General features: G+C 52.1%; 1 protein-coding gene across 7 annotated transcripts in view; it reads left to right on the top strand.

The window, feature by feature from the left end:
- Nucleotides 1-24078, top strand: part of PAX5 (paired box 5) — a 139737-nt gene that overhangs the window by 26923 nt on the left and 88736 nt on the right. The gene's annotated exons all lie outside the window — the stretch shown is intronic.

The raw sequence follows: 24078 nt of genomic DNA, 5'->3' as shown, positions 1-24078 counted from the left end.
CCGTGGCTGGCAGGCAGCCGTCCCCGGGGGCGGACATCCCCATGGCCTCGCTCCTGAGGGGTTTGGAGGGATGGGCTGGTTCTGCCCCGGCCGTTGGTGATGCTTGCCCCGGGTGGTTTTGCGTGTTCACAGCTCAATGCAGGAAAACTCCCCGCCAGCACAGCTGCCCTTTCCAAGTGAGCGGGTTACCGGCTGTCTTGTGCGCACGTCAAGCGTGTTTGTCACTTTCTTCCTAATGCAGTCCCCGGGGCCCCTATTTTCAGGAGAGCTCTCCTCCAACTCCGGGGTGAAGCCCTGCTGGTTTGCCACCGGCTTCGGTGGAGCGGGGATTTTCCCGGAGCTATGTTAATGAAAAGCCCAGACTTCCACCACTCCTTACAGCCCTGCTGTAGCTCCAGCTGTTCTCATCAGGAGCTGTCGAGTGCTAGATGCTTTTCAAGGAATAACCTCTTCATATAGGTTTAGCTAAAATCCAGTTTAGGGGCAGACGTCTTGTCAGATCGTCCTGACTGCGCCAGTACCGGGGCTGGCCAGGATTCTTTTGCAAGAATGCATTTTCCAAAGAAAAAGCAGTTTGGTGGGAAAGCAGGACTTGTCAATGTTGATGGATGTTTGTTATAAATGCTAATATAAAATAAAATAGAAAGGTCATGAGCAAGATGAATTATTCTGATTTTATTGAGAAATTGGTGGCATCCAGAGAGGAGGAAATACTGAGGTGCAGTTGCAGTGCGTGTATGTACATATGTATCTATACAGAGCATGTATGTACATACCTCTAATGTCTCTATCACCTACATACATATACAGAGAGAGGTGGTAAAAGTTTTGCTTTAGGATGGATATATTATTTTATTCACAGACTTTCACAATTACCTTTCCACATCGTAAATGATGATAGTGATCTTTGAGAGGACTGGAGAACAAAACCAAGAACAGAAAAGATTGTTATCTGGGTTTTTGCCGGTGTGCCGGTTATTTTTGTGACTTTCAAATTACGCACTTGAGCGAGAGGAGGGTTGCACACTTTGTGTTGCGATGTGCGATGCTGGACTTTCCCCTTTTTTCCCCGTGTGTAGATCCACGTCGCTCGGGTCTGTCAGAATACGTCCGCGCTGTTAAAATAAATGCTTCAATTTCAAGCGTGTAAGGGGAGCTCTGGGGAGCTGCGGCCAGCTCAGCGCGCATTTACCCTGGAAGAGAGAGATTTGGCCAGTTGGAGACGGTGCTTGGGGAGACACAGGGGCTATTCCCACATAAAAGGTCCAATGCCAGAGCATTAAGAAAATGATTCGGCACTTCGGCGGCAGCAGGAACTCTCCAAGTATCACGTATTTCTGTGTCAGGCTTCCTCTGCGCCCCCCGGAAACGGTAACGGCTTTCCCCTCGCCTCGTCCCGTGCTCACTCTGCACGCCGGGGCGACTGCCCGTGCCGCGGCACGGGTCAGCCAGGGTCTCCGTCCCGCCTTCCGAGTCTGCTCTGCTTCCTGGGGGAAGAGTAAACCGGATTCTCCCGCGGGTAATGGCAGGTTAGCTGCCTTCTCCATGGTTGCACAAAATGCATTGCTAGTACCAGGATTATCACTAGGACTGAAATCTGCTTCTGTTGCAGCTGGTGCAAGATTTGATTCGAGCTTACTGGGATTTTAAAGTAAAAATTATTTTCTTGGCTGAAATGACAAACTCCTGAAATCCTGAATGATAGTGGAAAACCACTTTTTTGTTGGTGCTTTGGAAAGAGCCAGAGTTAATATTTTAAGCTGTAATTGCTGTTGTTGCTAATCGGGAAGCTCCTGCTAAGCAGACAGCACAAAATCAGTGAGATGCAGAAAACTGGGGTGTCCTGAGACCAGAAGATTTCTCCAGTTCAGTTTTTGTCTGTCATGGCCTTTATGCGTACTCTTTGCACTGAGCGTTATTTACTGCTAGAGGTAGTTGTGCAGTATTGACTGAATCCTGCCAATTTTGCCCTCTCCTAGCATTTGTGGAATAGTCCCATTATTTACAAATCTATCCCGTTATTCAACAGACGTTGGAACGAAACGTGGCACAGGCTGTGGGATTATTTGCACCAGGCTTGGTGTCTGCATTTTGCACTTTGTGTGGTTTTTAAATAATTGCGTGAATGGCTGGTCGTACTGAGTTTGCAGAAGTATTGGACTCGTACCCGCAGGATGTCTATATTGTCTGCATGTTCCTAAGTCAAGAAGACCACCTTTACAGATCTGTCATGGCGTAGCGACCACGATACGGGAAAGCCTGGAGAGAGCTGTAGTACTTAGAAAGGACAGCGGTTTACTCGCTGTGCACCGTGCCCGAGCACAAAACCCTGGGGCAGGGCTGCTTGTGCCATGGAACTGCGGGTGGAAATAGGGGAAGATGCGTTTTGCAGCACGTGTGCGGTGGCTCCAGTGCAGCCGGCGTGAGCAGGGCACGTGCACGTGCCGTCAGCCTCCGGTGCTCGGGCTTTGTGCATGCCCTGCGCGTCCCGAGGTGTGGGCAGCCTGTGCATGCCCAGCGGCTGCCTGGGGTCCCAGACCTCCAGCAGCCCAGGCAGTGCCGCCGCAGCCATCATCAGCAATCAGCAGGAGCTTTGAGCAGAGGGCAGGACATCCAGATGTGCTGCAGAGATAGCCACATCCCTCTCTTTGTTCTTTTTTTGCTTGAGCAGACTTTTCAGATGGCAGAAGAAGACATAGTTGGGAAAATCCAGAGATACAGTGGCCCTGCCTGCCCTAATAACATGTATGTGTCTGATAGATTAAGTATTCCACTGATGTTTTGCTGAACTTCCACAAGAAGATGAATTTTAACTTGTTTCCCCACTTCATATTCAGCTAGGCTTCTTTTTCTGCCTGTGCCTCTGGGCAGTTGTCCCAGGTGGTCCCTGAGCTCCAGCTCTCCTGCCGTGACGGGGTGAGCACAGCACTCGTGCTGACGCGCCCCACCGATAGCTCTGGAGCAACTTTGCAAAAGCTTTTCCCTGGAGTCGGGTTCAGAGCCATGGCCTTTGCTTTCTCTGTTTATTTCCTTCATGAACCTCAGCTGTGGACACTGGTGTGTACATGGAGGTGCCTGCGCAGTGCTTCCTCATTTTTGTGTGTTCTTGCTTCTGGGACAGCGACCATCCACATAACGATGCCCGTGACTTCAGAGATGGGAAGAGCAGTCGAAGTGCTTGGACTTCTGAAAGCAACCTATGTCTTTTCTTCTGGCAGATGCCTCGAAAATTTGAGTGTGGAGTTTTCCCATGTTTTATCTCCTCTGAGAATCTGCTGAGAGATATTTGTAATTACCGTATACTTATGGTAATTAATTTAAGGTTATGGCTCTAGCAGGAGACTGATTTTCCTTTGCTGCAGCAGTTCCATGTTAGAGGTGGAGATTGGAATCCACGGATCTTTAGCTAAGGTGCCTCTCCAGACCCCGTGTTGGAGGGAAATCCAGTTAAAATCTGTCACTGGGCCCTGATCTGGCTGATTTGTAGCATGGCAAAAGAGATGTCTACAGCGGAGGTCAGGGTATTGGAAATCTGTCAGGGACTAACATCGGCGAAACGCGATGGCTTTCTGATCACATGGACGCTCCATCTTCATAAAACAGCATCCCTGTAGCTGTGTACCGTGGTGCTGAAGCAGTGGAACATCTGAAGGCTGCATCTGCAGCTCTCTGAATTTCTTTAGTCACAGGCTGGGTAAGAATGTGTGGCTGTTGCCAGCACTTTGTTTTCAGAAACCTTCTGCAGCCCCGTCATTGTGGGACTCTAACATCTTGCAAATAGGTGCAGAGCCAGAGAAAAGACGTCTCTTGCAGTTCTGAATGTCAGGGATGCAGGCCAAGTGCTGTAGGGATGCTTTTCTTGTGGGAACGGTGCCGTCACTGAGGGAAGGTGCTTCTTTCAGATGCTTTACACAAATCACATCACCTTTTAGTCAAAAAAGTGAAGAATGCAATCTAAAAAGCAAACTTGCAGTGAGGAGACCTCTGAAAGAACAATTTTACTCACAGGGCAGAGCTTAGTTTTGCCTTGTTGTGGCAGTAACTGGTCAGACACTGGATTTTGCCTGGTGCGTTGCCCTGCGGGAGCTGCTGTGAAAGGGCTTTCGCCTCCACCCCATCACTTCTGATGGCCGCGGTGCGTCTCCTCTTCGCCTGTTTCGGTGCGTCATGAGAGAGAGAAGGCACAGCCCCAAGGGAGAAGCTGCGAGACAGCTGCTGCACAAGTGCGCACATCGAAGGCTTTGTGGGGACTGAGCATTTCAGGTGAAGAAACCAGAACGTCTTGTATTGACTAAACACGCTTCAGCCCCCCGCTTATAATTCTGAGCAATTACTGTTGGACTTTGTGGTCCAGGTATTTCTTCTGGTTTCACTTTCCTTGCAATATAATTTTCTGTAGCTGCTGTCTCTGGGCCACTTGCATGTCAGATCGTTCTTTGGAAGGTCTCATAATGAGGAGTTGTCGTAGGGCATGGCGGGCTGCAGCTGCCTGGCCGCCCTGAATGCGGTTCCTTTGAGTTGGACAGATTTTGTGGTGGAGGCTTTTAAAAAAATTCAGATCCTTCAGATATGGTGCTGATTTCTTCACGGTCTGATATAAGGCTCAAGGCGCATGCCTGAGCGCAGGCAGCTGGTGCGGTACCTCGCCTGTTAACTGGAAAGCCTTCAGCGATGCCCACTGGTGTGGGGTCGGACCCTAGCAAAGTGGGGTGGGCGCGTTCCTGCTCCCTCTGCTCGGCCTGTCCTCGGCTGGAGGCGAAGCGAAGCTCCCAAACCAGCGCGCGTTGTCTCCCCGCTCAGAGACCGTGTTCGCTGGCTCCTGTGGTTGGAGAGAGCTCAAGAGCCTCCTGCCGTGTCAACGGGGCTCCTCTGCGTCTCCTCCCGTCTGCCTGTAATGGATTTTACACCTGAGCGGTTATTTTTGGTGGTACAATTCCTACCTGTCCCAAATGGGACATTTTGTCTCTTGTTACAATTCACAGAGCTAGACGGGGCTGCCGGTTTCATGCTGTGCAGCATCGACACATGATGCCCTTGTAAACATTACTGTCAGCAGTGGCAATTCCATCTCTATTGTCCCAATAAGATTTCATGCTTGACAGTGCCTGACTTTTTATTCCATAAGTCGACTAATAAGAAATAGTCATGTAGCGGGTTTTTCCTTCTCTGATTCCTCGGATTTCCAATTGCTTCCCCGAGAACTGGCACCCGGCCATTCTCTCCCCATTCTTGCCCCAGTTTCCTCCCAGGCACGAGGACGCAGGAGGTGGCATTTCTGGAAGAGCGAGGTTTTGTGACACAGCAGAGCCTGTCTTCTCCTGCCTAGCCCCAGTCGGGGGGACAAAGAGCAGTCCCCATCCATCATGGCGGTGGCTGGCAAAGGGGAGAGTGGCCAAGGCCTGGCGCGGGTGGACCAGGACGGGAGGAACATAATTATAGACGTGCCTGAGTCAAGGAATTTTTTTTTGGAACTGTTTAGGTGTGTGGCTCTGAGTTTTGAATTTGCGAAACTCTTCAGTTTACCCATTCTCCATCTCTTACACCCACGTGGTCCTTGTTGCAGAGGTATTGGGTTCCTAATGGTTTGATCGCCACAGCAGCTTAGTGGGTCAGTTTACTTTAAAGAGGGAGGTCAGTGTATGGGGATGCAGAGAAATCTGTCCGTGGTTCCCGCAGAAGTTAGTGTCTGGCACGTGAAATCAGCGTAAACCCCTCGGACCTCTTGGCCTTGTTCCCGTTTGCCAGGTCACCCTTCCAGAGCCTCATGACAGCCAGGGCAAGTTCCCGGGTACAGTCCCTCCTAGGATGCCGTGGATGGAGATGGAGCCGTTGAGTCGGCGTCTTGGCTCTGGAGTTGGAAACTGGTGCCACTTCACCACTCTGTGAGCGGAAAATTTGTTTGGCAGCGGGGTATCCACATGCGGGTCCCCTGACCGCTGCTGGGGCGGGAGCCCCTGGCCAGCGGTGGCCACCAGCACTGAGTTCTCACCGAGCTTCCCGAGATGCTCACGTCTTCCGTCCCGCGCCCGGGCCCTCTCCTGCAGAGCAGCGTTTCCCCCTGCAAAGCGGGGACTGCGGTGCTGTGGGGGGAGCTGGCGTGGCGGCAGCGGGGACAGGGGAAGCTGGGCAGACCCGCAGGGGTGCGGGCACGGGCCGGGGGTGCTCTCTGCACATTGCCACCGTGGCCAGCAGGTCCCTCGGACAGCGGTGGAAGTGGTGATCGCCGGCCAAACCAGTCCCACTCCGCTGAGGCTCCCAGCGCCGTCCTCGCTTCAGGAAAGACACAAATCTTCCTGTGCAAGCTGCGAGCTTCAGCATCGCCTTGCACCACCAGCCGTAGCACCACGCCTGCTGTGCACCCGTTTGTCACCTTGGAGACGAAAACGAGCCCAAATCGTTAATCTCTGTGCTGTCCTGTGGCTCTCCCAGCCGGGAGGCTTTCCTCACCTCTGATATTTAAAAAAAAGTAATGGTGCTGCTTGAATTTGCTTCCTGACGCCCATGCTGAGTTTGTAAGCTGGTCACATCTAACCAGTTACCACAAAATTGATTCTGGAGCCTTCTGTTTAGAAACCTGCAAGGTACATCCCAGGCAATCACGCTATCTCCATCAGGCACTGAATGAACCAGTCAATAATCACCATTGCAAAGGGTGCAGAGGTCTTTCTTATTACCCTTGATATTTTTTTATGAGCACCTCTACATAGGGAATAGCTATATGGATGGACAGATGGAATATAGATGGTCACTATGCATGTGTATACATATAGTATATGTGTGTATATATGCGTACAGATAGATCTAGGTATGTATACATAGACGGGTGCGTTCCTCGTAGCTCGTTCTCTTGCTTTCTGAATGAATCATACAAATACATGGGCCCAGATTTCTAAACCAGCCTTAGCTAAACTCGTACAGCTTCTGCCTGAAACCTTGTTGTGGAGATAACGGCAAACACCGTGACAGTTGCCCTAGTAGCTGGCCAGCCCAGAGTAAACACACCTGTGTTTTTCTGAAGTGCCAAAGGATTTTTGGATGCCTTACAGAGACTTGATAACGGGTAGGACTTTGCAGACAGGAGATCTTTGCTACATTGCAGCGTGTTTGGTTCGTGTCCTCACTTCACCAGTGGGGAAACTGAGGCACCAGGGGCTGGAAAAGTCTTGCTACAGGCGGCCAGCGGCACTGTGGAAGAGCCAAGGCTTGGAGTCAGGCTGGCGGAGACCCAGTGCAGGGCCGCCCTCGTGGTCGCAGCGCCGTGCCAGCTCCCCGCACCGTGTCCCCGGGAGCCCGTCCTGCCCTCGGAGCAGCTGTCGTCCGAGGCAGCCAGCTCTGAATCTCTCGTGCCCGCTCGCAGGAAGGGCGTCCTCGCTGACACGTCCTCGCACAAGAGACACTCGGTGGCCTGACAGGCGAAGCTATGTCTGTTTTCAGGTTGATACGATCCGTTCCCTTTTGCTGGGTGTCGTGCTCAGCTGGAGGAATGTGCGTGCGTGGGGACGTGTTTGTTCTGACGTCGTACCTCTGTGTGCCCCACGTCCCCCCCACTCATGGACCGAGTGTGTGTACACGACACAGGAGCGATGCAGATGCACGAGTAAGGGCTCTGCGTCCAGAGAGGTTGTAACTGGTTTTGTTGGGCTGTTTTCACGGGCTTTTGCTCTCCCCTGCTTTTCCCTGGGTGATCCCGCGCGCTCTGTGGGAAGCTGAAGGCAGCGTGGACAGGGCAGGGGCGGTTTGGTCCTGCCCGGTTCCCGTGGGTCGGGTACACCCTGCATCTGAGGGACTTCACCTCCTCATCGCTGATTAGCGTTCGCCTGTCCATTCTGATTGCACTCGTGCTCCGCTTTACCTTCCTGGCCACCCTGCAGATCCCACCGCTGGTCCCACGTTGACCTCTGGCCGCCAGGGACATTCGTGTTTACTGCTGGTGCTCATCTGCCAGCCCTCCAGCCCCGCCAGCGTGACTTGGTCCCATCCCCTTTCCCTCTCGCTGCCGGCGCAGGCAGAGGACTTGTCTCTGCAGCAGGACACTGCGGTGGGGCGTTAGTTTGCTTGTGAAGTGGGATGTTTAGGGGTCTCGTGCTGGCAGTCACCACCGGTTCTGGAAGGCGGCAGCAGCAAGGGGAAGGTGTCTGGCATGCTGCTTTGGTACGTAGGCACCAGCAGGCGCTGTGCCTTGGCCAGGCCTTTCTCCAGGTGAGAGGAGACCGAGCGCTGCCGTGGTGGGGAAGGGGCGGTGAGCGTGCGCAGATGCAGCCCCGTCCCCGTCCCCGTCGCCAGAGCCCACCTGCGGCCGCCACACGGGCTCCTGCTCCCTGCGCTCGATCGCCACGTGTCAGAGCCCGCTCACGCCGCTGTTTGTCACGGGAAGAGCTTATCACCTCCAGCAGCTCTGCCCACCCCACCGCCCTCTGAAATACAGCTGCGCGGGGGCAGCAGCCCCAGATAACGAGGGTCTCTGGCAGCGGGACGAGTGGAGATCTCCGCCAGCAGCTGATGAGCATCGCGGGAGAGGAGGCAGCTACTGCGGGAGGGAATGGGGTGGGCCCACCGTGGGAGAACCGAAACCCGGCCGTCTGGCGGGTGCTGGCAGCTCTTAAAAACAAATCATAAATGTCAGTACCAGATACGATTGCATTGAGATAGCAGAGGTCCTGAGGAGTCCTGATGGGCTGCCGATAGTCGGTTGAAACAAATTGCCCAGTGCTGTGATACCTCAGCTCCCAATAACAGAGGGCAAATGGCCTTCCAGGGGGAGATATAGATTTTCCTTTGAGATATGGAAAGGGAAATAAATTAAATTATGTTCGAACATGGGGTTCTCTCTCTCTCTCTCTTTAAGAAAAAGAAGGGGAGAGGGAAAGAAGGAAGGGAAATGGGAGGAAAGAGAAAGAGAGAGAAAATAAGCTTCAGCAGGCATTTGCAATTTAATTGATATTTGGCGGCAGGAAGCCAATCAGTATAAGTAAATTGACGTTATAAGATAAAAATAATCGCCTAATGGGATGCCTTCCCCCACGGCTGCAGCAGGCCAAATAAATACGGCGTTGCGTGTCGAAGCAGCGTGGCGGCCGTTCCTGGGCACAGCCTGCTGCCGCCGCGCTGGCGGGGCTCCGCGCGGGCTGCGGATCATTTTTATGGCACCTGTCTCTGCTCCCCAAGAGCAGGCAGTGAGGGGTTGCGCGTTGATTGCCGCTCCAGCCAATGGTGGCTGACGGAGAGACCGTAATTAATGGCTTTATTTGCTGGAGCACCGCTGAGAACAATTGCGTGTGTTACGGCAACGACTGTGCCCACGTCCCGGTGGCGCGGGGAGGTGTCGGAGCCTTCCCGAGGGTCGGGCGCGGGGTGCGATGGCGGACAGGAGCCGGCGGCACTTGCGGGGCTCGGCTGGCCCGGGCGGGCAGCGAGAGCACGATGCCGGGCGCGGGGTGCCAGCAGCGCGCTCCCGGGTCATCCCAGCGGCGGTGGCGGAGCAGACCCCGGGTCGCTGGCCCGTCTGCAGCTATGGGCAGAGCTGCCCACACCGTCTTCGGGGAGAGGGCAAACAGCAATGGGCGCTGGTGTGCTGGGGGGGGGACCCCTCATTTCCCACCGGGCGGGGGTAACGGCCTCGCTGCCCGATCCCGCCTGCTTTGCACCCACCCCTGGCCACTGCCCCTGTGCCTGCTGTGCAACGGCAGCAGAGTTAGCTTCGCACCTTACAAGTTTTCTTCCTTTCTTTTCTTTTTCTAAAAAACAGTCTCTTTCAGAGATTTCACCCAGAAGCAGAGTGGTGCAAAACAGTCATTTTTGTGAACTGTGCATGGTTTCGTCTTGTTGGCACTACCTTTAGCTCGGGTGTGGGAAGGTGGTCGTGGCTTTGCAGAGCACGCCTTGTGGAGAACCCGTGGCTACGTGTAAATGTTCATGTATACACACGTGTATGTATGTAAGGAAGAAAAATTTTAGGCAGCGTGCATCCTGAGTGTGCTTCCTTTCTTCCTAAAGGGGATAAAGGAAAGAAGAGAGTTGGGGAAGTAAAACCATGAAAAATTAGATTGAACCCCTCCTAGAGATTCTGTAAATCTTTTTAAAGAAAGAATGCTTGTCTTTTATTTAACTATTTGTTGTTCATCACAGAGTACAAAGTTGGAGATACTTTCATTTTTTTGATTACCTGAAACTAATTTATCTTAAAAAGCCTGCCAACTCCCCCTAAAAACTTTTATTTTTTGTTTGCAAAGCATTTTTAGACAAAAGCTACAATGAAGAATAGTCACGCCTTGCACAAGTCATAGAAAATAATTTGAAGAGTTGGCTTGCACCTAAAACACTGATACTTTTTAAATACGTCTTCTGTTGCTGCGGTTGTGCAGAGTGGCCGTGCAGTCTCTTGGGTTACATTTGCACTAGCAGCGAGGAGAATGCCTCAGAAAGCGTCCTGCGCTGCACGTGGCACGCTGAGCCCCCGGCACGGACAGCAGTGCAGTAAACTACAAGAAAGTCTGACGGACGGGAGCGAGACCCACCAGGGGCAGAGGATGCTTCCGAAATGGGAGCACATGGCGGGCGAGGAGGGGCTGGTGCCCAGGCTTGGTCAGTTGTGAGGACTGAAGGCTTATTTACTTTTTAAAACTTCTACATGTATATAGATAGATAGATATAGATAGATAGATAGATAGACAGATATAGATATAGATACATAGATAGATGATAGGACGAGAGGAAATGGCCTCAAGTTGCGCCAGGGGAGGTTTAGATTGGATATTAGGAAGAATTTCTTCACCAAAAGGGTTATCAAGCATTGGAACAGGCTGCCCAGGGAAGCGGTGGAGTCCTCACCATCCCTGGAGGTATTTAAAAGACGTTTGGATGAGGTGCTTAGGGACGTGGTGTAGTGGTGGGCTTGGCAGTGCTGGGTTAACGGTTGGACTTGATGATCTTAAGGGTCTTTTCGAGCCTCGGTGATTCTGTGATTCTGTGATTCTATATAAGCTGATTACTTTATATATAAACACCAAAATTATGTTGAACTGGAAAGTTAAAATAACTTTCATTTGAAAGTCTCCGGATGGGCTCTCTCGACACGTTCAGGATTTTCCCCAGTAGGGCTTTGTGTCACGCAGTTCTTCAGAAATGATCCCCACTTGTGATCAAGATTCAGTTTCAGTCAATCAGTGCTTTCCTTTAGAAGAAAAAGTCTCACAAATTTCCCCATTGCTGCAGGTTTGCACCGCAGTCAGAATCGCATCCCCTGCCCTTGGCTGCTGCAGCACCGAGCAAACCCAGAGAGGCGAGACCTGCGTCTGCCACGCCGGGCGTTCGCTCGCAGGCCACCGTTACGGATTCGTAGGAAGCGTCGGCTTGCCCACAGCTGGCTGTTGGGAGCAGAGAGGGAACATTCGGATACAGCAGTCTTCAAAACCTAATTGCCCAGCTCTAGTCATATGTATACGTATAGCTATATATTTTAGTTTTTATTTTTCCAGGAGGAGTTGTCCCATTAGGTGGGAGTGCCTCCATTAGGAAGGCCGTGGGCCGTGGGCGAGAGGGCAGCCTCAGCCGCTGCTGCGGTGGGGCTGTTCCTGGCCTGTCTGCCTCAAGTGAAGCTGCGGGAGCAGGCTCGCCCGCTTGAGACGTGGTTGGTAGAATTCCCATGATGCAGCCCAAAAAGTGACCCGCTCGACCTCCCTCTGAATGAAAGCAGGCTTCGAAATAACAGGAATACGTGCAGTGAGATTCTCCCATACTTGCTTAGTAAGGGCACCCGTGTGATAAGCACAGTGTCAAGGGAGTTGTACTGTAGATTGCTGAGTTTACTGCAGGATAAATAATTAATAGATGACATTAATTAATTACGGTAATTAGCAAAGAGCTACGCTGTTTTTCCTTCCTTAAAAGTAAAATCTTGGCTGATTAATTTTGTTCCGTGTCCAGTGCATCAGAACATTTAAGGCAGAACCATGAAATACAAGCATATACAGTGAGACATCATTTTCGTTGGGTCACCGACTGCCTTTTTCATAGAATCGTAGAGCACCAGGCTGGAAGGGACCTCGAGGATCATCTGGTCCAACCTGCCTTGGCAAAAGCATGGTCTAGACAAGATGGCCCAGCACCCTGTCCAGCCGAATCTTAAAAGTGTCCCATGTTGGGGAATCCACCGCTTCCCTGGGGAGATTATTCCAGTGGCGGATTGTTCTCACCGTGAAAAATTTTGTCTTGTGTCCAGTTGGAATCTCCCCAGGGGTAACTTGTACCCGTTACCCCTCCTCTTTTTCATGTGACTTCTTGTAAAAAGGGAGTCTCCATCTTCTCTGTAGCCACCCTTTAAATGCCGGAACACGGTGATAAGGTCTCCCCTAAGCCTGCTTTTCTCAATGCTGAACAAACCCAGTTCTCCCAGCCTTTCCTCACGTGGCGGGCTTCCCAGTCCTTGGCTCATCTTCGTGGCCCTTCTCTGCACCCTCCCCAGCCTGTCCACAGCTTTTTTGCGTAGCGGGGACCAAAACTGAACACAGTATTGCAGGTGTGGCCTGACAAGCGCCGGGTGGAGTGGGACAATGACTTTTTTATCTCCGCTGGCGATGCCCTTGTTAATGCAGCCCAGCATCCAGTTTGCTTTCTTTGCCGCAGCAGCGCACTGTTCACTCATATCGAGCTTGTTCTCCACCGTCCAGGGTCCCTTTCCACAGCTGGTCCCCAGCTGGATAGATCCCAGCCTGTGCTGTACTCCTGGATTATGTTTTCCCAGGTGCAAGACCCTACACTTGTCCTTGTTGAACTTCATAAGGTTCTTGTCAGCCCACTCTTCCAGCCTATCCAGGTCTTCCTGCAGGGTGGCTCTCCCCTCCAAAGCGTCCGCTTCCGCACTCAGTTTGGTATCTTTGTCAAACTTCATCAGGGTACACTTGATCCCATCATCAAGATCACTTATGAAGATATTAAACAGCATTGGGCCCAATATCGATACCTGGGAGACCCCACTTGTGCTAGGTTGCCAGTTTGAAAAGGAGCTATTTACCTCCTCCCTCTGCGTGCGGCCTGTCAGCCACTTCCCCACCCACTTGTCTACACCAGAATGCATCAGTTATTCCAGGAGGAAGCTGCAGGAAACTGTATCGAAAGCCTTGGAGAATCCAGGTAGACAACGGCCACCACTCGCCCCACATCAACCAAGCAGGTTACTTTGTCATAGAAGGCGATCAGGAGTGTCAAGCATAATTTGCCCTTGGTGAATCCGTGCTGGCTTTTCTCGATCATGTGCTTCATTTGACTTGTGATAGCCCCCAGGAGAATTCATTCCACAACTTTCCCAGGGACTGAAGTATGACTGATGAGCCTATAATTTCCTCAATCCTCCTTTAAGCCCTTCTCGTAGATGGGGGTGACATTAGCCTTCTTCCAGTCTTCTGGGATGTCCCCCGATCTCCACAACTTCTCAAAGGTTATGGAGAGCGGCTGCCCAACGTGGTGAGGTGGGCTTTAAACTGAAGGACTTGGGGGCTGGGGTCCGAAGTGGCAATGCTCACTCCATTGCAGCCAACTGGGGAGTAAGCCGGGACAACCAGAGCAGCGACAAATGTTCCTTGGCTGCCTCCCAAGATGAGAACCAGAAGACCAACCACCTCAAGTGTATGTGTACCAATGCACGCTTTTCGTCATCTTCCGTTCTGCAGTTTTAAAAAAGCCAAGAGTGTGGAAGCATGAATGCATTTAGAAAGCCAAAATAGCAATAATCAAAACAAACGTGATGTTTAACTCCCTCTGCAGTTAAACCAACCAATGTGACAACTCTCCATGCCCTTGCACATGCTGCGAGCACCTCTCCCCCCCACCTGCCTCCAGCCGTGCCACCGTGCCGGACGGGGACCCTCCGGGCTGGAGCTGGGCTTGGCTTGGCACATGAGCAGGGCGAAACCGAGTCCCTGAGTCTGCTAGGGACTCCAACATGGACTCATGCCCCAGCAACCTGCAAAAGACAGCCGAGTGCCAATGCTGCCATGAAAGGGTCTCCCCATGCCTGCCTGCGGCTGCGGGCTGCTCCCCATGTGCCTCCTCCTCCTCCTCCTCCTCTTCCTCTTCCTCTTCCTTCTTCTCCTCCTCCTCAGCATGAAATTAGCTGGGCGTCAGAAATGGTAGTGGCCGAACTTCCTGTTTGAGACCTGTCCCCCTTTGACTGGTATGGCGTCGCAGGAGCAAAGGAGGGTGCTGAGGGCTGCTGAAGTCGGCACGTCGCTGTCTGCAGCGCGGAGCACGCGTGCGCATGCCCGTTCACACCAGAGCTGAGACCTGTGGGCATTGGTGCACGGGATTTTGCTCCGCACACCCTGTTCATTCACAGGATCTCCCGTGCGGGCAGACAGCATCTCCCAAATGGCAGCTGTGAGAGCTGGGGTGGTGGCAGCAGTGTTGTGCCCTCCCTTCTGGAGGAGGGTGCTGGAGCTGGGGGACGCCAGAGGCTTCCCCGCGCAGGGTGAGTTGCAGCTGGGAGGACCTCTGGTCAGCGCTGTCCCCAGGGCTCTGGTGGGAGACCTCCCTGGCTGTGGGACCTGCCAGACCACGCTGCAAGCAGCGAACCACATCACGAGTGCCGCAGTGGTGGGTGCCCTGGGGGAACCGCTCACGGGCGCGGATCGGGCACGGTCTCACCACCCGCGCTCCGCGCTCCCGCCTCTGGCTAACGGCAGCAGCCGACTTCAGAGGGATCCAGAAACCACCTCGGCATCTCTCCTTGAGGAGCTGGTTTGATGGACCTTCTCCACTGTCCACCTCCGCTCGGAGGAGAACAGAGCACGGGGCAACGCCGTGCTCGCTGGTGTTGCTGAGTCGAGGAGATGGACGTGGCACAGCCAGCAGTAACGGCAGCCTGCCCGGCAGCACCCGCGTCCTGGCCTCTGTGCCGGGTGCTGTTTAAGCGTGAAACGGCGCAGCGGACCCAGGCCTGGGGACGCCTACGGCTTGCAGCCGGTGCGGGAGAGCGCACCTGCGTTCAGGCAGACAGAAAGGGCATCTGAAGGAAGATGGATGCACAGATGCAGCTCCTGGACGTAAGAAGTAAACGGAAACTTTTGAGGCATAAAAACCCACATTACACACCTGTGGAGGATCTTTAAAAGAAAATTTCTCCTGACTAATTCATGTGGATAGAATATATAAAAATACCGTTAAACTTGCACTTTGTGTAACTTGTAAAAATCTGTAGGTGCATATTATATTATATTTTGTAACGGTGCTTTATTCCTGTGTTTTGGTTTATGCCTGTAAGCCATTATGCTAAATTCAGCTGAGACTTTTCTTTGCGTCATTGTAAGCATGCACATTTGCAGGCTTGAGACCACAGTTTTTGATTTTGTAAAAATAAGTCTTTATTTAATTTATGCACAAGAAACGTCTGCGGCTATTAACAGCTTTTTGTGAGTGCTGTTTGTGGAAAATCGGACAGCAAGCGTGGATGGACACCTTCCACTTGTTGGAGGGTGCACAGCATCTGTCTGCAGGTTGCAGCCACGCTGCTGGTGGAGCGAGCCAGCGGTCTCTCTCTCTCCTTTGCATGTAGTAAATCCAGCCTTGTCACAGGTTGGTGGTACTGTTTGAACGTTTTGCTAGGAATTTGCATTTTAGGAGGAGTAGCATCACTGCCTGGGAGGCCTCTGCGCTTTTTAGCTTTGCCAAGGTCTTTGGCAACGCAGTGGACGAAGGCTTTCCTCCCCGGGGAGAGCTTGTCTGGGGTTTGCCAGCAGTCAGCCTGCTGGGACGCAGCAGTGCTCCTGGTGCTTCTAAGTTCAGCTCATCAAGTGGGTGGGATGCGGGTGAGCTCTTCACCGCTTTTATTTTCTCCAGGTAAGTTTCCCAGAGAGTGCTTGGCAGAGAATTCAAGGTGTTAGGTGGAAATTTTGCTTTGCTGTTTTAAGCTTGCATGGAAAGGTTAGCTTTGACTGACGACAGTTGAATAGCCTGTATTTTTCTCACCAAATGTCAGTTCCTGGGGAGGGCAGAAGTTTGGCAGTCTCCCTCAGGTCCATGCAGGCTGTAGCTGTTGCAGGGTGTGCCATGCCAGCTGCTCGTGGCGTGCAAACTCCCTGCTGGCTCCCGCGGGTCCGTTTTCTGCTCCGGTGTCCGCCGCGTTTTGCTCCACCAGGATGACAGATACCCCAGAGTTATTGTACTGAGTGGTCACTCCTCTTTGCACAGACCCCGTTGGGCCACGTTTGCATGTCCTGCCACTGCTTTTTACTTCGGCTGTCAGATTTCGGTCTCCCAGTTTTTTCCAGAGCTGTAAATAGTCTCCCAGTTGGTCATAAGCAGAGGCCAATCTGGCATTTCCAAAGATACACAGAGTACAAGTTCATCTCCAACGTACTCTACTCTGTGTCACCCAAGCATACCCAGAAATGATTTTTTTAAAGAAATGATGAAAGGATGTGTTATAGCATGGTATGGAAGTAGGTATAAACTATGTTAAAATTGCTTGAATGGGCTTATAACAGCCATTTAAAAATGCACTTTGAGCTGGGAGTACATGACATAAAGTGCACATCTCCGCAGCTCGCTGCTGAACACAGCTTGCAAAAATGGATTAGGAAGAGTCAGTTTCTTGCAATCATTTGTTAATAAACTTGTCATGACTTATTTTATATATATAGTTACTGCAGTTATATCTCCCCTTAAATATTATAGAAGTCATAGAACTATAAGCCCATTCCTACGTTATGCTGCAGCTGGCCGAGGGGTCCTGCTGCGCTGGGGGCTGGTCCGAGGCCCCGGGAGCTGCGGGGGGATTGCCTGTGCCCGCCGTGTGTCGGGGCATCTGCCCCATCCTGCTCAGCCTCTTCCTTTTAACCTCTGCGCTTCTGAATTCCCCATCGAGGAGGGGGGAGGCACCACCGACATCATTTTTGCTGATTTGTAAACGTAAAACCGCATCACAAGAGCAGTCACAAAACCCGCAGCAGCTCCATCACTCCCTCGAGCCGCCGTCCTCAGATGGGCTCTGCCCCGTGGTGGGGCCAGTGGCCGTGGGCATGGCTGTGGCTCCTCGAGGGTGCTGCGTGGAGGCTGACGGCTCACAGCCCTGGGATGGTCTGGACGACAACCCGTGCTGCTCAGCAGATCGCTGTCTCCCACGCGCCGAGACCCCCGCTGGGGTGGGCACGTCCGTGCGGTGAGCTTTGCCGCTGCCCCGCAGCGTTGCAGGGATGGTCCGGGGAGCCCCAGGGCGCCTGGCTCCCCTCCGCCTCCACAGCCCTCGCTGCTGGCGCCGGGCAGCAGAGCAATCCCAGGCCTGCCCCAGCTCGGTCGGCAGCTCGCCGGGGAGCGGCACGGCAAGGCTCGCTCTGACCCGGCTGGAAGCCCTTCGGCCCGCGGGCACCGTCAGCCTGCCTGCAGCGGTGCGGTGGGCAGCAGTGACGGGGCTGCGTCCTGCGCGTGCAAAGCTTGCAGCGTGAGCAAAGTCCGTCCTGCTGACAGCCCTTGCAGGTGCACAAGCAAAGCAGCTCCACTCAGTGGCACTATTTGCACAAGTGTTTGTTCAGATGTATAGGATGTCTGAGGTTCACGAGCATTAGGGCTGCTGAGGTGCAGGGTCCCACCACGTCCTCGGTGACCTCTCCAGTGGGAAGTGTGGGACGGGGGAGACTGCAGGGCTTTCCTAGCGCAAACTAGGAGATACGTAACAAAATGTTTGTGTGGCTACTGCGGGATTAAAATCACTGTAGGAGGAGATGACCTGTAATCTCATGGGAAATCTGTTCTGTTAACTAACCCCCCCTTTTTCGGTGATGCCCGTAACCAGCTTGGTGGTGCAGCTTTGCAGCTATGGAGTTGCACCCTGGGTGTGCAACAACGCTGCGGGGTGGCGCCTCACGGGTGTACGGGCTCTGGCTCGCACATCTTGTGGGTATACAGCATGGCTGCAGCTCGTACATCAGGGAGGACCTCCAGCTGTCCTCCAGAGCAGAGACAAATGTTCTCACAGAGTAGAGGAGCTCCATCACTTCTCAGCGAAAGACCAGAGGCGGCTGGTTGATGATAAAAGTGCTAATCGCCGCGCTGCTGAGGATTTTAGGAAGAGCAGCACTGGCAGGCCAACGACGCAGCTCAGATACTTCCATCTGACTTCTTCCATTTCCCGGAGCCGGTGCAAGCACAGCACTGGGTGTACGGGCACCGGGAGCCGCCTGCCAGACGCGCTCCGCACAGCAGAGGGGTGCTGCTGGGAGCGGTGCCGCATGCTGAGGGTTCGCCGCTGCGAGCCAGGGAGATGCAGCCTGGTTCACAAGACCATGCGCGAGGTGAAGGCACCCTGCCCAGAGCCGGGGACCCCCCCTTGCTGCCGGCTGGGGTGCGGGCAGCTGGGACCAAGGCGGCAGCAGAGCCTGCACGGCCCCTGGCTCCAGCAGCCCTGGGTGACTGTGCAGGAGCAAAGGGCAGGACGGCGGGGAGGCTGGGGGCAAGCGGGGCGTGCTCAGGCTGGCCGTGGATTTAAACGACAGGTGGGACGTGGCTGAAGACCCCCTGCCACCCAGCACTAGCTGCAGATGTGAGGACCCCCCGGCCAGCTCTGTGGCTGCAGGGTCTGCAGATGTGCTGGGCAGTGTCCGGCCAGGGCCATCCCCCAGGGAAACGTGCGTGCACAGAGGCCGGTTTGCAGCTTGTGCCGTACCCGGCGGCTGGAGCACAAAGCCCGTGTTTTCCCTGCTTGTGCAAGCAGGGGACGGTGTGGGGTGGGAGGTGGCAGGCGCCGACCGGAGGGCAGGGGGCTCCTCGTGTCCTGACACCCGTCCTGACCGCGACATCGGTAAAATACCCATAAAAGCAGAATGCAAAGGTGGGAGTGTTCAGCAAACCCGCCCCCCCGAGTTTTTCCGAGCGCGGAAGCAGGACCAGGCGCTGCCATCGGCAGATGCTGGTCTCTGTGTCTCTAGGAGGAGCAGAGCTGGTCCAAGTATATCTAACAGGTCAAGCCTTGAAATGAAGAAGCAATAAGCCACTGAAATGGTACTATCACCGAAACATGATTGATCAATTGAATTCTATCAGAGACAGTGGGCAGTGAGATTAACTCAGGCCTGATGGGTTCAATGAGTTAAAGCATGATGTTCATTTCAGCTTCATTTCACCAGTCTTTGCTTGTGAAATTGGTCAATCAATAGAGGTTGAAGATCATATATATATATATTGGTGACCATCTTATAGGGAATATAATCTAGCGTAGTCAGCTCCTGACTCCGGCTGCCTTCAGTGGGTAATGGAGACAGAGCAGAGACTCTATCAGTGCCATCGAAATGGCCTGATATCTTCTCCAAATGAAAAGTATTTTTGGATCTCTGATGATTTATCTTTTTTTTCCCCTCTTTCTCACTTTGATCTACAGCAAAACCCATACCCATCTTCGTGAAATATAGTGATTTCTCTTGAAAATATTTGCGCGATGATCAGCTATATACACTTCAAAATATAAAGCTTCTTTTTAGTGATACTTTCCTTTGAAAAAATAAATAACAGTGCTTAGAAAACTCAAATAGTGTAAATGCAAAGATCTCTCACCGTGTATGCGGTCCGGAAACTAACGCTTTATTGGGAAGAGCATGAGGCTGCTGGCTGCCAAATGCACACAATCCCGAGAAGGTGGCATGAAAATTCAGTTTACGTTTTAAACAAAGCCTTCCAAATGGTAATTAAACAAAGTCTTTATCTTCTCTGGACTAATTTACAGGCATGCTACAAGGAAACAAATCACCTTTTTGCCTCCTGGTAATATTTCATTTGCTTCATAATGTTTTAAATGTGGTGAATAACATCCTTCCTAATTAGCCTCCATTTCCCTATAAGGTGGAGTAATTAGGTATGATACCAGGTAATGAAGTTGGACAGTACAAATTAGAGACAGTACCATGTCCTTTATGAATACGGGCTGTTCATGGTACTAGCTATTTACTTCCTTGATTAACCCTGTAAAACCGCGTTGTTTAAAAAAAAAAGAAAACAGCCTGAAAACCTGAAACCCAAAGATTCTCTTTTTCTTCAGAAGAGCATCGCATCAGACAGATGTACCATGGAGGTGTGCACTTCATGGTACATCGTTACTGTTAGTAACACTGGAAATACTATTCCAGTGGAGTTTGTGGATGGCACCAATTTCTCAGCCGCTGTCACCTGGCTGAGGTCCTTTACTGGAGCTGCACTCGTTTAGACCAGGGCAGGGTCCATCCCATGCTACGTCACAGTGACACTTCACAGCGCAGTAATTAAATTGTGCTGTTGTCCCTCTCTGAATTACAACAGACAAGGTGGAGTTCATCTTTTTCTTTTTTCTAATGCTAAGCTTCAGGGCTTTTAAACATGCTCTAGTGTTTTCTGAAGATAGGGTCTAGAGTCATTTGTTCTCCTTGTTTTGGCCCATAGTTTTAGAAATGTATAAGCAAAACACTATTTTAAATCAAGTGGGTTACATAGTGAGTATCACTAAAAATCTGTTTTAGGTGTATTTAGCAATTTCAAATATTCTCCTGCTGCTTCAGAAAACATGTCTTGGACAAGTATTTAACCTTAAAAGTACGCTAAAAAAAATTAGATCACAATTTATCAAATTCTTTAAACTGATCTTGCCATTTGCTTAGGTCCCCAGAAAATAACTTGCTTTTAATTACTGAAGACGTAGTATTTCTGGATGATAGCCACACCATTTAGGCAGCCCTTTGTCAGCAGCACCGTGCATGGTACCTCTTCTCAGCGGTGGATCTGTTCTGCGCCTAGCTCTTCCTAGACTCTTCAGACTCTGCTTAGCCACAGGAAATCTTTGCTGGTGTGTAATATTAACATTACGTTGCCCTTCAGCTGTCCAAGTCACGCCAGCCTCTTTAGGAGAGTGCCTGGCTTTTGTCGTGAAACCACGGGTCATTTTTCTGGGTGAGATGCAAAGAGGGAAGCAGGTGTCCGTACCGTTCAGAGTGAGAAATGATTGCTTTTTCCTGCGCCTAGCTAGTGCCCGCCGGTAAGTTTGGAACCAGGGAGGGGTCACCGGGACTCTGCTCCGTGCGAAGACATGCCCGGCGCGGCAAGCCCTGCAGCTGCAGATTGCAGACTGGATCACGCGCCGAGCTGCGCACACCTAAGGGGAGCCGAGTCGGTGTCCGGAGCGGGGCTGGATGTCTGGGAGGTCCTTGGATCAGACGGGCGGCAGGCAGCCGGAGCAGGTCCGGCATGTGCTGGGGCTTGGTGCCGGCAGAGTGGGAGGCACGGGCTCTCCCCGGGGCGTCAGGGCAGATCTGGATGCACGGTTGCCGGCGCAGCCCCCGGAGACACGGCGCTTCTGGCCTCGTGCTGGCAGGGCGGTGTGTTGCATCCGAGCTAGTTCGGAAAGCTGTGCTCTAACAGCACCATCTTGTCCCGTCTGTGTAATCTGCTAGGGATGAGGGACGAAACATCTGTGTGAGAAGAATGTCCTCTTTTGCGTTAAGGAGAGTATTATATCTGTGCTCTTCATTAGCATTTCTGGAAATATGCCACTGGACTGAGAACTAATTGTTTTGCAGAGTAGGTAGGTACACGCGTAGTGCTACTGTCAACAAAACATAACCCTCCTAGGTGGATGCATTGATTGTATGAAAAATGTTTTTACCACTCCCTGGAGCCTATTTATAACCCAAAGTGTTTCAGACCTGCCAACAGTATTTTAATTATCAAAGATATTCTAGTGTATTCAAACAATGCATAATGCTAATGGTAATTATCTCACATTTATATAATGTCTAACAGCCAAACACATCCCAAAGACCTTCATGAACTTTCAGGTGTCACGTGCAGCGTATAGAAAGTCCTTTACTTGCGCAGTGAAACGCAGCACTTCCCTGCAATTAGTCCGAGTTTGGGAAGCGCAATGCAAAAGAACAAGCTATTCCTTCGTTCATGGATGTGGAGAGGGAGCGATAATGAGGGCGAGTCGGGTCTGGGCGGTTCCCGGGATCCTCTCACAAGGGTCTGGATCTTCTGGGCAGTGACAGCCATGCCTGTGGTCCCAGCCCTGCCCCATTCCTGCCCAGGTCCCTCCCTGGCAGCAAACGCTGCGTGCCTTGCCCTTCATCTCAGCACAGCCCGGCTCTGCGGGGGAGCACGGCTCAGAGCCTGATCCCACCTCAGGTCCTTGGGACGGCGTGGGGAGACCGCAGCGAACAGAGGCGTGCGGGCGGCGTGGGGAGGCAGCCCTCTCTGGGGCTGTGCAGGTGGTGCTTCCAGCTCCGTAGCAAATCCTGGCCTTGAGACCAAACCCCTCCGGAGCCCCACCACCATCTCCGTGGGATTTCATCCCCTGCCATTTTGCCCAGCGCTGTGCGGCAAGGCACCTCGTCTGCTGGCTCGCTCCCAGGTCTCTCTGGTACGGTGTCTGTCCGCGGATTTCCATTGCAGAGGGGCATCTCCTCCTCTTCCTCATATTTCTCGGGGTGCTTTGGCAGCAGGCGCCCGGGGCGGTCCCCTGCCTCGCTGTCCCTTGGAGGTAAGCGCGGCCGGGGACGGCCGGGGCTGAGCCGGCGCCGCAGGCACCCGGTGGTGCCCCTGCCCGTGCCTGTCCTGCGCCGGGTCCGGCAGGCACCCGGCTCCCGGCACAGGGTTGCCCCCAGCCCGGCCCCGGCGTCTGTCCCCAGGCTTCGCCTTCGTCTGGCTCCTCTTTTCCGACTTATTCACCCCTAAAAAATCCGGAGCTGCACTCCGTAATACAAGTGATGCCGGTGGAACGCAAGTCGGCTGCTCCGTATCTAAATACGATGGGGTCTCATTATAGACCTGATCTCCGCGTGTGTAAACAACGCACAAACTGTACTGGCGTTGCCAAGAACATTTTCCAGGTCATACCACAGCTTGGATCATTTCACTCCCTTTCATCACCCCCTTTAGACCAAAACTGCATAAAGCTTTAACTTTGATGCCAAATTGTGAATAACATTAGTTTAACCTGAAATTTAAAGCCAGCGTTTCCATGCTCCAGAGGCAGGGTCTCCCCGGCCTTTTGCTACCATGCAGCTAGCAACCAGAATTTTAATTTTATAAGCCATGGTTGACTAAACCCAGCACTAGGTCTATTAGATATTATTTGATTTAGAATAGTAAAAAAAAAAAAAAAAAAAAAAAGATTTAAAGATACACTGCTCTCATATCCCTTTGTATCTTTTCACAGCGCTGTACACATGCTTAGACTTTCTATTCAGAGGAGAGGTTGAGGGTGTTTTTCCTGTGTGGGATAAACTGATCCTTGCACTTTACAAAAGCCAACATTGTCTACTCTTGATTTAAGTTGCATGGCTTTGTCTAACAGGTAAATATAAAGCTGTTGTTGCCTAACTTGCTGAACTAAAATTTAGAAGGAAGTTTCCAGCATTAATTGCCAACATCAAATGCCTGTTGAGTGTAAGCAGTTTGTTACAGAGGGTGACCTAGGTTGAAAAAGTGTTTCCGTGTGTTGGTCCCCCAGTTTGAGAGAGCTGTCTTAAAGCAGCCTGCTTTTCTGGATACACAGCATTTTCTGGAAAATCCAGCTGTGCTGAAGGGTGATCTCAAATCAATAGTGCTTTGTGAAAAATCACGTCCACCGGGCATCACCCATGTTACTGATGGCCGGCACATGTCTGGGGACAAAACCGGTGTCTACAGCAGCAAGGTGTCTTCGCGCAGATCGCCTCTGATCCTTGCTGTCAAAAAACTTGATGCAGAATCTACCAGAGGTCTGAGTGATGTTGTTCCTCCGCAGACTACTTGGACAGTAAGCCACTGCAACACTCGTGAAAATCTTGTTGTTAAGGATGCATTTGAATTCCGCTCCTCAAAACTATCTTGGCAGCAAGATTCTATTTTTAAAATGTTTCCTCCCTCGGTCTAGTGCAGTGTTGCCATCTGGAGAAGAAATCCGATATTTACTGTTGTTCTTGGAGTTCCACCTCCTGGAGTCCTGGGAATACTGCAGACCTCAGCTTTCAGTGCTTAAAAGATACATTTCTAGCACTGACAGGTGAAGGAAAAGCAGAAAACCACTGTGAATCTGCAAAAAGCAAATTGAAACAAGCCCCTGTATTGCAAGAGTCTTTTCGAACTGCCAATCTA

The sequence above is a fragment of the Ciconia boyciana genome, chromosome 4 (genome assembly GCF_034638445.1).
Source record: "Ciconia boyciana chromosome 4, ASM3463844v1, whole genome shotgun sequence".
NCBI lineage: Eukaryota > Metazoa > Chordata > Aves > Ciconiiformes > Ciconiidae > Ciconia > Ciconia boyciana.
Note: the sequence above shows the minus strand (reverse complement) of the source record. Positions and strands in the feature narration are given on the sequence as shown.